The 12,370-nt window shown below is 44.3% G+C and overlaps 1 protein-coding gene across 6 annotated transcripts in view; it reads left to right on the top strand.

The window, feature by feature from the left end:
* Positions 1-12,370, top strand: part of LOC137434823 (C-Maf-inducing protein) — a 239,688-nt gene that overhangs the window by 161,053 nt on the left and 66,265 nt on the right. The window lies entirely within an intron of this gene.

Raw genomic sequence — 12,370 nt, forward strand, 5'->3', positions numbered from 1 at the left:
GGGCAATAGGTATGATTTTGAGGGATGAGAGGGATCACGTCAGAAGATGAGATACGGGGCAATAGGTATGATTTTGAGGGATGAGAGGGATCACGTCAGAAGATGAGATACGGAGCAATAGGTCTGATTTTGAGGGATGAGAGGGATCACGTCAGAAGATGAGATACGGAGCAATAGGTCTGATTTTGAGGGATGAGAGGGATCACGTCAGAAGATGAGTTACGGGGCAATAGGTATTATTTTGAGGGATGAGAGGGATCACATCAGAAGATGAGATATGGGGCAATAGGTATGATTTTGAGGGATGAGAGGGATCACATCAGAAGATGAGTTACGGGGTAATAGGTATGATTTTGAGGGATGAGAGGGATCACGTCAGAAGATGAGTTACGGGGTAATAGGTATGATTTTGAGGGATGAGAGGGATCATGTCAGCAGATGAGTTACGGGGCAATAGGTATGATTTTGAGGGATGAGAGGGATCACATCAGAAGATGAGTTACGGGGTAATAGGTATGATTTTGAGGGATGAGAGGGATCACGTCAGAAGATGAGATACGGGGCAATAGGTATGATTTTGAGGGATGAGAGGGATCACGTCAGAAGATGAGTTACGGGGCAATAGGTATGATTTTGAGGGATGAGAGGGATCACGTCAGAAGATGAGTTACGGGGCAATAGGTATGATTTTGAGGGATGAGAGGGATCACATCAGAAGATGAGTTACAGGGTAATAGGTATGATTTTGAGGGATGAGAGGGATCATGTCAGAAGATGAGTTACGGGGCAATAGGTATGATTTTGAGGGATGAGAGGGATCATGTCAGAAGATGAGTTACGGGGCAATAGGTATGATTTTGAGGGATGAGAGGGATCACATCAGAAGATGAGTTACGGGGTAATAGGTATGATTTTGAGGGATGAGAGGGATCACGTCAGAAGATGAGTTACGGGGCAATAGGTATGATTTTGAGGGATGAGAGGGATCACATCAGAAGATGAGTTACGGGGCAACAGGTATGATTTTGAGGGATGAGAGGGATTTTTTTTTTTTTTTTTTTGTGTACAGAGTCGAGGCTCGTGAAAGAGCAAACATGTATCAAACAAACAAATCAAACAAACAAGCAAACAAAGTATATAAAAAGGGGAGCGGTCGACAAGATGGGGAGAGAAGAGGAGGAAGCACACAAACACAACATTTGAGGGCAGGGACATCGGGAGATGTTTTGGGAGGGAGAGGGCCTGGGGGGAGGCAGGATAGGTATAAAACGCAAGGACACCAAGGACTTCCAGGAAAGAAGTCAAAAGTCACCTCAAAAAAGTGGATTTGGGGAGAAATTAGCGGGGGTAGAAAAGATCAAGGTTTTGGATTGATGAAGATAAGAGATGGTGGTGAACAGCCGTTTTAAAGACCTGGAGGGAGGAGTGGGATTGAAGAGAGTGAGGGAGTTTGTTCCAGAGGCGGGAGAAAAGAGGAATGAAGGAGTGAAAGTGAGCAGAGAGTCTTGATTTTGGCAGATTAACCATAAGAGGGTTGCAGGCAGATCTTGTGCGACCTGCAGGAATATTTGGGGGACAGAGCCCAGAGAGAGCTGGGGGAGCAAGGCCGGAGAGGAGTCGGTAGAAGACGGAAAGACCACCAACCTGCCTGCGGTGAGTGAGTGAGAGGCCCTTGGAGTTAGCTTCATCGCGGGAGATTCCAATGATTCTGAATGCTTTGGTTTCAACAGCGTGAAGACGAGCTAGGTGTGAGGCAGGGCACCAGCCCAGAGGGGAGAGCAGTACTCCATTGAGCTGTGGATGAAAGCCTTGTATGTGGTGAGGAGCTCAGGTGTGCCAAGGAAGGACTTCGCACGATGGAGGATGCCCAGTCGGCGACTGGCTTTGGAGGCCAGCTTGGAAATGTGGTTTTCCCAGGAAAGATCATGGTAGATAGTGAGACCCAAAAGCTTGAGTGACAGAACTTTTTGGAGAGGATTATTCAGAAAGTAGATGGGAGGGTTGTCCAGTCGATCTTTTCGGAGAGACATCGTAAGAGTGTGAGATTTGTCAGGAATGAAAGACATGTTCCACTTGTTTGCCCAGTCTGTGATTTTGTCCAGGTCTGCAGAGAGTGAGGAGGCTGCAGACTACCGATCTGAGGGATGAGGAATGGAGCGACAGAGAGTAGAGTCATCAGCAAAGAGATAGAGAGGACTTTCAAGAGAGTCAGAGAGATCATTGATGAAGACCAGAAAAAGCACAGGGCCCAGAACACTGCCTTGGGGAACTCCAGCCTGAACAGGAAGAGGAGATGAGAGAAACCCATTCAGGGCCACACGTTGACTACGACTAGAGAGGAAGTCCGCCAGCCATGCGTGGAGATTTCCATGGATACCAAAGAAGGAGAGTTTGGTGAGCAGAGCAGGGTGCCAGACCGCATCGAAGGCATGTGATATGTCGAGGGAGACAGCTCTAATTTTCTGTTTGGCATTGAGGACCTCCATCCATCGTTGAGACAGCAGAAGCAGCATGTCCAGAGTAAAGTGACCTGGTCTGAAACCAAATTGATGATCAGAGATCAAGCCATTGGAGAAGAGGAAAGATTTCATATCCAAAGCAATGATGGATTCCATGACTTTGCTGATAATTGGGAGAAGGCTGATTGGTCTGTAGTTGCTAGGATCTGTTTTTGCACCTTTTTTGTGCAAAGCGGTGATGTTGGGTGATTTCCAAGCAGATGGCAGTTGACCTTGAGCAAAAGACAGGGCAAAGCGAACAGAGAGAGGGAGTGAAAGAGCGGAAGAACAGGCTTTTAGGACCCGTGGGCTGATGCCGTCAGGTCCAGTTGCAGAATAAGAGTCGAGGGTTGACAGAAACTTTTCCACCTTGTCAGGAGGAAAGGACATGGAGTCCAGGAGCAGCTGGGTACGACTGGGTACGGTGGGTACAGAGAGGGATGGGTTTGGGACACAAGATTTAGAGGCAAACACAGAGTTGAGGCATTCAGATTTTTCACGTGCGGAGTCAGCTGTGTAGCCGTTTGAGGTAAGGGAGGGGATGGAGGGGGAACAAACACCAGAAACAGATTTGACCAGACGCCACCAGGATTTGGAAGAGGGAGACAGATAAGAGAGTTCGGTCTTGAGAACGGAGAGATATTGTTTCCTGGCTCTCCTGAGGGTGGACACACACTTGTTTCGGGCTTTGTGAAAGGAAATGAGATTTCCTTCCGTTGGATTTGCTTTCCAGGAGACGAAGGCAAGTTGTTTCTGGGCAATAGCCTCACCACAAGATTCCGTGTACCATGGACGGGAGGAAGGGTATGACAACTGAAGACGAGATGGGATAAATCTGTGCATGAGAGAGAGCAATTTACTTTGGAAGAATTCCCAGGATGAGTTGATGTCAGAGGTGGTAGAGATGGGAGACCAGTCCAGATGATTGATGGCTGCTTGAAGACCGTGCCAGTTGGCCTGAGTGAAATGCCAGACTCGTCGACGCTGAGCAGGCTCCCTGAGAATGGTCAGAGAGAAGTCCACTTTAACAAGGACATGATCAGATGATCCGATTGGAGCAGAAGAAGAGCAGCAGACATTTTCAGGGAAGTTAGTCATAACCAAGTCCAGAAGAGAAGATGCTCCGTTGACAGATCCGGGTCGGGAAATTGACAGATTGTGTCAGTCCCAGTGAGTCGCAGAAGTCCTTTGCTGAGGAGCCATGGCTGGTGAGACAGGTACCCACACCCAGCCAACTGGCATGGTGACAATTGAAATCACCACATATGAGGAAGAGAGAGTTGGGATGAGTAGATAGAAGTTGGTCCATATTATCAGACAGCGAGATGTAGATGGAGTCATCACTGTTTGGTGGACGGTACAACACACATATGAAGAAGAGGTGGGAGCGAAGGGGAAGCCGTAGCCAGAGGTATTCCTGGGGGTGAGGTGGAGAGAGTGCAGTGCAGGGCGAGTGAGGAAGATAGTTTTTGATAAAGATAGCAACCCCACCTCCAGGACGAGGATCAGGTCTATCATACCGGAGGAGGGAGTAACCCGGAAGAGATACTAAGGAATCAGAGACATCATGAAGGAGGAAAGTTTCTGTGAAGCAGATCACGTCTGGTTTGACAGAAGCAACCTGCATGGAGAGATCAGTTAAGTTTGAACGAAGGCCCCGGATGTTTGAGGTCCATACCGTTAATGAAGAGGAAGGGGGAGCATCGGATACAGAACATGGGGGAGGAGGGGTAGGGTAAGATGTGGAAGAGGTGGAAGAGGTAGGGAGAGCTGTTGAAGGTGTGTCAGAGATTTCAGAATAGCTCGGAGAAAGGGAAGGATGGGGTGGACAAAAGGTTTGATGGTGATTGGGTGAGGCACAATGAGGTGTTATTTGAGGAGGAGGATGAGCGAGGCAGAAGGTTGGGGGAGATGGAGGTGAGAGTTGGAAGGGGGAAGAAGCGGGGAGGACGCTTTGAGAAGGGGGAGTGAGAGGGGGGAAATTGAGAAGAAATGAGGGTTGGGAGATTTGAAGGGGAGGGGCGAGGGGGGAGTTTGGGAGGGAAGGGACAAGGGGAGGGATTTGAAAGGGATGGGATATGGGGGAGATTTGGAGGGGAGGGGTGAGGGAGGAGTCTAGGAGGGGAGGGGTGAGGGGGAGTCTTGGAGGGGAGGGGTGAGGGGGTAGTTTAGGAGGGAGGGGGCAAGGGGGGAGATTTGAAAAGGATGGGTGATGGGGAGGATTAGGTGGGGAGGGGAAAGGGGGAAGATTTGAAAGGGATGGGTGATGGGGAAGATTTGGAGGGGAGGGGTGATGGGAAAGATTTAGAGGGGAGGGGTTATGGGAAAGATTTGGAGGGGAGGGGTTATGGGGAATATTTGGAGGGGAGGGGTGAGATTGGATTTTTGAAAGTGTACGATTAATGGGAAACGAACATTTATTGCAAAATGAGTTTCTTGTGACCTTCGAGTTAAAAATACGTTTAAGGACGCTGGATGGAGGATGGAATGCAGGAGAGTTTAGGGAATGTAGAAAAAAGGCACTATAGGAGATGGAATTTTTTTTTGGGATGAATAGATTTGGTGAGCAAGTCGAAAGCAGCCTTTTAAGGAAGAAGAAGAAAAAGGTGTTATAATACATGACGGAATACAGAACTTGAGGGGAAAGTGTAAACATTGAAGGTTAATAACAGTGAAAACTATCTGGGGAAATGGGGGAGAAACACGTGGTCGAAGAACGAACGAACGAATAAGAATGAATAAATGAATGAGAACAAAGAATAAGAACAGAGAAGGAAATGTTTTTTTTTTGCTTTTTTTCGTTGAGATTTACACATGGAAGTAGGCTATGGGGTGAAAAGACTGGGAAAACAGAGAACGAAAGTTATTGGAGCGCAAACGACGGACCGCTGAGAGAAAAACAAAGCCTCAAGGTTGTACACTGTACAAGGCCTCAAGACACGACACGAATTAACACGATTTTCAATACAGGTATGAAAGACCTGCACTGAAAATCTTCCTCGGGACACAATATACGTACACACACCATAAAATAAATACAGTTAAAACGAAAATACAAATGGGAACAATTACTTAATTTCGATTTCAAATCGCTCGCGACGCGGCAAAGGCTTTGCTCGCGACGCGGCAAACAGACGATTAATTTATGAAAGATAAACACCGAGAAACTTCCAAGGTGCACACTATAACTTCACACACCGAAAGATAAACACAGTTTCGACAAAATGCAATTGTGAACAGACTTAACTTTGAAAACGTGGAGACCGTGTGGAGCTTCGAAAATCCATGCCGCCGTCTCCAAGATCTCGTCTCCAGGATCACGTCAGAAGATGAGTTACGGGACAATAGGTATGATTTTGAGGGATGAGAGGGATCACATCAGAAGATGAGATACGGGGCAATAGGTATGATTTTGGGGGATGAGAGGGATCATGTCAGAAGATGAGATACGGGGCAATAGGTATGATTTTGAGGGATGAGAGGGATCACATCAGAAAATGAGTTATGGGGCAACAGGTATGATTTTGAGGGATGAGAGGGATCACATCAGAAGATGAGATACGGGGCAATAGGTATGATTTTGAGGGATGAGAGGGATCACATCAGAAAATGAGTTATGGGGCAATAGGTATGATTTTGAGGGATGAGAGGGATCACATCAGAAGATGAGATACGAGGCAATTGGTATGATTTTTGAGGGATGAGAGGGATCATGTCAGAAGATGAGTTATGGGGCAATAGGTATTATTTTGAGGGATGAGAGGGATCACGTCAGAAGATGAGATACTGGGCAATAGGTATGATTTTGAAGGATGAGAGGGATCACATCAGAAGATGAGATACGGGGCAATTGGTATGATTTTTGAGGGATGAGAGGGATCATGTCAGAAGATGAGTTATGGGGCAATAGGTATTATTTTGAGGGATGAGAGGGATCACATCAGAAGATGAGTTATGGGGCAATAGGTATGATTTTGAAGGATGAGAGGGATCACGTCAGAAGATGAGATACGGGGCAATTGGTATGATTTTTGAGGGATGAGAGGGATCATGTCAGAAGATGAGTTATGGGGCAATAGGTATTATTTTGAGGGATGAGAGGGATCACATCAGAAGATGAGTTATGGGGCAATAGGTATGATTTTGAGGGATGAGAGGGATCACATCAGAAGATGAGTTATGGGGCAATAGGTATTATTTTGAGGGATGAGAGGGATCACGTCAGAAGATGAGATACTGGGCAATAGGTATGATTTTGAGGGATGAGAGGGATCACATCAGAAGATGAGATACGGGGCAATAGGTATGATTTTGGGGGATGAGACGGATCAAGTCAGAAGATAAGATACGGGGCAATAGGTATGATTTTGGGGGATGAGAGGGATCACGTCAGAAGATGAGATACGGGGCAATAGGTATGATTTTGGGGGATGAGAGGGATCACGTCAGAAGATGAGATACGGGGCAATAGGTATGATTTTGAGGGATGAGATACGGGGCAACAGGTATGATTTTGGGGGATGAGAGGGATCACGTCAGAAGATGAGATACGGGGCAATAGGTATGATTTTGAGGGATGAGAGGGATCACGTCAGAAGATGAGATACGGGGCAATTGGTATGATTTTGAGGGATGAGAGGGATCATGTCAGAAGATGAGTTACAGGGCAATAGGTATGATTTTGGGGGATGAGAGGGATCACGTCAGAAGATGAGATACGGGGCAATAGGTATGATTTTGGGGGATGAGAGGGATCACGTCAGAAGATGAGTTACAGGGCAATATGTATGATTTTGGGGGATGAGAGGGATCACGTCAGAAGATGAGATACGGGGCAATAGGTATGATTTTGAGGGATGAGAGGGATCACGTCAGAAGATGAGATACGGGGCAATAGGTATGATTTTGGGGGATGAGAGGGATCACGTCAGAAGATGAGATACGGGGCAATAGGTATGATTTTGGGGGATGAGAGGGATCATGTCAGAAGATGAGTTACTGGGCAATAGGTATGATTTTGGGGGATGAGAGGGATCACGTCAGAAGATGAGATACGGGGCAATAGGTGTGATTTTGGGGGATGAGAGGGATCACGTCAGAAGATGAGATACGGGGCAATAGGTATGATTTTGAGGGATGAGAGGGATCACGTCAGAAGATGAGATACGGGGCAATAGGTATGATTTTGGGGGATGAGAGGGATCACGTCAGAAGATGAGATACGGGGCAATAGGTATGATTTTGGGGGATGAGAGGGATCATGTCAGAAGATGAGTTACTGGGCAATAGGTAAGATTTTGAGGGATGAGAGGGATCACATCATTTTTTCTGCAGTTTCATCGAGAGTTGGAGTAATTACAGCTTCAGGATTAGTGGGGAACACATCCACTTCAGAATTAGGGTCGTTCGGGATTTGGGTTGTTTGGGATTAGGGTCGTTCGGGATTAGGTTAGTTCAGGATTAGGGTACTTCAGGATTACGGTATTTCAGGATTAGGATATTTCCGGATTAGGGTATTTCAGGATTAGGATATTTCAGGATTAGGGTACTTCAGGATTACGGTATTTCAAGATTAGGATATTTCAGGATTAGGATATTTCAGGATTAGGGTATTTCAGGATTAGGGTCGTTCGGGATTAGGGTAGTTCAGGATTAGGGTAGTTCAGGATTAGGGCAGTACAGGGTTAGGGTAGTTCAGGATTAGGGTTGTTTATGATTAGGGTAGTTCAGGATTAGGGCAGTACAGGGTTAGGGTAGTTCAGGATTAGGGTAGTTCAGGATTAGGGTAGTTCAGGATTAGGGTAGTTCAGGATTAGGGTAGTTCAGGATTAGGTTAGTTTATGATTAGGGTAGTTCAGGATTAGGGCAGTTCAGGGTTGGGGTAGTTCAGGATTAGGGTAGTTCAGGATTAGGGTAGTTCAGGATTAGGGTATTTCAGGATTAGGGTAGTTCAGGATTAGGTTAGTTCAGGATTACGTTAGTTCAGGATTACGTTAGTTCAGGATTAGGGTAGTTCAGGGTTAGGGTAGTTCAGGATTAGGTTCGTTCAGGATTTGGATTGTTTGGGATTAGGGTCATTTCGGATTAGGTTAGTTCAGGATTAGGGTAGTTCCGGATTGGGTTAGTTCAGGGTTAGGGTAGTTTGGGATTAGGGTAGTTCAGGATTAGTGTAGTTCAGGGTTAGGGTAGTTCAGGATTAGGTTCTAGAGGATTCGGGTTATTCCGGATTAGGGTCGTTTGGGATTATCTTAGTTCAGGATTAGGGTAGTTCAGGATTAGGGTAGTTCAGGATCAGGTTAGTTCAGGATTAGCGTAGTTCAGGATTAGGTTCGTTTATGATTCGGGTAGTTCAGGATTAGGGTCGTTAGGGAATTGGGGTAGTTCAGGATTAGGGTCGTTCAGGATCAGGTTAGTTCAGGATTAGGTTAGTTTATGATTACGTTAGTTCAGGATTTGGTTAGTTGAGGATTAGGGTAGTCAGGATTAGGTTATTTCAGGATTAGGTTAGTTCAGGATTACATTAGTTCAGGATTAGGTTAGTTCAGGATTAGGTTAGTTCAGGATTACCTTTGTTCAGGATTAGGGTAGTTCAGGGTTAGGGTAGTTCAGGATTAGGTTAGTTCAGGATTTGGATTGTTCGGGATTAGGGTCGTTCGGGATTAGGTTAGTTCAGGATTAGGGTAGTTCGGGATTAGGGTAGTTCAGGATTATGGTAGTTCAGTGTTAGGGTAGTTCAGGATTAGGTTCTAGAGGATTCGGGTTATTCCAGATTCGGGTCGTTCGGGATTATGTTAGTTCAGGATTAGGGTAGTTCAGGATTACGTTAGTTCAGGATTAGGGTAGTTCAGGATTAGGTTCGTTCAGGATTAGGTTAGTTTATGATTACGTTAGTTCAGGATTCGGTTAGTTTATGATTACGTTAGTTCAGGATTAGGTTAGTTCAGGATTACGTTAGTTCGGGATTAGGGTAGTTCAGGATTAGGGTAGTTCAGGATCAGGTTAGTTCAGGATTAGCGTAGTTCAGAATTAGGTTAATTTATGATTTGGGTAGTTCAGGATTAGGGTCGTTCGGGATTAGGGTAGTTCAGGATTAGGGTCGTTCAGGATCAGGTTAGTTCAGGATTAGGGTAGTTCAGGGTTGGGGTAGTTCAGGATTAGCTTGGTTCAGGATTAGGTTAGTTCAGGATTAGGTTAGTTTATGATTACGTTAGTTCAGGATTCGGTTAGTTTATGATTACGTGAGTTCAGGATTAGGTTAGTTCAGGATTACGTTAGTTCAGGATTACGTTAGTTCGGGATTAGGGTAGTTCAGGATTAGGGTAGTTCAGGATCAGGTTAGTTCAGGATTAGCGTAGTTTAGGATTAGGTTAGTTTATGATTTGGGTAGTTCAGGATTAGGGTCGTTCGGGATTAGGGTAGTTCAGGATTAGGGTCGTTCAGGATCAGGTTAGTTCAGGATTCGGTTAGTTTATGATTACGTTAGTTCAGGATTAGGTTAGTTCAGGATTACGTTTGTTCAGGATTACGTTAGTTCGGGATTAGGGTAGTTCAGGATTAGGGTAGTTCAGGATCAGGTTAGTTCAGGATTAGCGTAGTTCAGGATTAGGTTAGTTTATGATTTGGGTAGTTCAGGATTAGGGTCGTTCGGGATTAGGGTAGTTCAGGATTAGGGTCGTTCAGGATCAGGTTAGTTCAGGATTAGGGTAGTTCAGGGTTGGGGTAGTTCAGGATTAGGTTGGTTCAGGATTAGGTTAGTTCAGGATTAGGTTAGTTCAGGATTAGTGTCGTTCAGGATTAGCGTAGTTCAGGATGAGGGTCGTTCAGGATGAGGGTCATTTCGGTCGAGCATCGATCAGGATTTGGGTTTGTTTTTTTTTTGTTTTTTTTTGTATACTGAATCGAGGCTCGTGATGTTGTTCAATGGTGGTGCATGTACTGTTTTGATTTTGGGACATTTTGGGGAAAGACCGTTTGGAAAAGTGCGAGATGATCACAAAGAGAGTAAGAAAAAGAAAATGCACCACAGCTGGTTATGAAAGTGATTGAAAGGAATAAAGCGTCGTAGGATAGCGCATTTGGTAGTTGCTAGCAATTGAGTTTGCCTCATATGTGTTCAATCTCCAACCCGATCAAACTTTACCAAAAGAAGAGCTCATTTTGATGCAATATCAGCAGTACACACTGCATCTTCAGGCATCCGTACACACTGCATGTTCAGGCATCCGTACACACTGCATCTTCAGGCATCCGTCGTTTGGATGGGAACATAAATCTGGTTGTCACTTTCGCATTTAGGTGATGGACATGAGAGATTCCATGATATCTCAAACAGTAGGCCATTGTGTGCTGCACTCTGGCTAAATTTCCTTCCTTCGTGTAGACCTTAAAGGGATGTTTATGTTACGTTAATGGTAAGGATAATGGTACCAACAATCCATAATGGTAAGAATTGGATTATTACATGAAAGATCAAAGTAATTTGATAAATTGAGCTAATGGGTGTGGATATGTCACAGTCATAATGAGATAGATGTCCTCATATGTCATGGTTTCCTTCTATATCCGTGGAATATGAACCTTTATAGAAATCAAAAGGCTCAAATGACTTGGCTGAAATGTGGAGACTAATGCAGCACAATTGGGAAAGCATTCCATAGTTTTACAGGTTGTCCCAGAACTCTGGACCCAAATGGAAAAATATACAATTACCACTTCATTTACTTATTTATTATTTTTGGGGGGATCTTCTTGCAACTGCTGAAAGAACATTTTCATGAACCATTTTCATAAATAATAGGGTACACACTTTGTAATAACAGGGTACACACTTTGTAATAACAGGGTACACACTTTGTAATAACAGGGTACACACTTTGTAATAACAGGGTGCACACTTTGTAATAACAGGGTGCACACTTTGTAATAACAAGGTACACACTTTGTAATAACAGGATACACACTTTGTAATAACAGGGTACACACTTTGTAATAACAGGGTACACACTTTGTAAAAATAGGGTACACACTTTGTAATAACAGGGTGCACACTTTGTAATAACAGGGTACACACTTTGTAATAATAGGGTACACACTTTGTAATAATAGGGTACACACTTTGTAATAACAGGGTGCACACTTTGTAATAACAGGGTACACACTTTGTAATAATAGGGTACACACTTTGTAATAACAGGGTACACACTTTGTAATAACAGGGTACACACTTTGTAATAACAGGGTGCACACTTTGTAATAACAGGGTACACACTTTGTAATAATAGGGTACACACTTTGTAATAACAAGGTACACACTTTGTAATAACAGGGTACACACTAACATGGTCCACACTTTGTAATAACAAGGTGCACACTTTGTAATAACAGGGTACACACTTTGTAATAACAGGGTACACACTTTGTAATAACAGGGTACACACTTTGTAATAACAGGGTACACACTTTGTAATAATAGGGTACACACTTTGTAATAACAGGATACACACTTTGTAATAACAAGGTACACACTTTGTAATAACAGGGTGCACACTTTGTAATAACAAGGTACACACTTTGTAATAACAAGGTACACACTTTGTAATAACAGGGTGCACACTTTGTAATAACAGGGTACACACTTTGTAATAACAGGATACACACTTTGTAATAACAAGGTACACACTTTGTAATAACAGGGTACACACTTTGTAATAATAGGGTACACACTTTGTAATAACAAGGTACACACTTTGTAATAACAGGGTACACACTAACATGGTCCACACTTTGTAATAACAGGGTACACACTTTGTAATAATAGGGTACACACTTTGTAATAACAAGGTACACACTTTGTAATAACAGGGTACACACTA

This window comes from Myxine glutinosa, chromosome 9 (assembly GCF_964187855.1).
Source record: "Myxine glutinosa chromosome 9, kmMyxGlut1.1, whole genome shotgun sequence".
Classification (NCBI taxonomy): Eukaryota; Metazoa; Chordata; class Myxini; order Myxiniformes; family Myxinidae; genus Myxine; species Myxine glutinosa.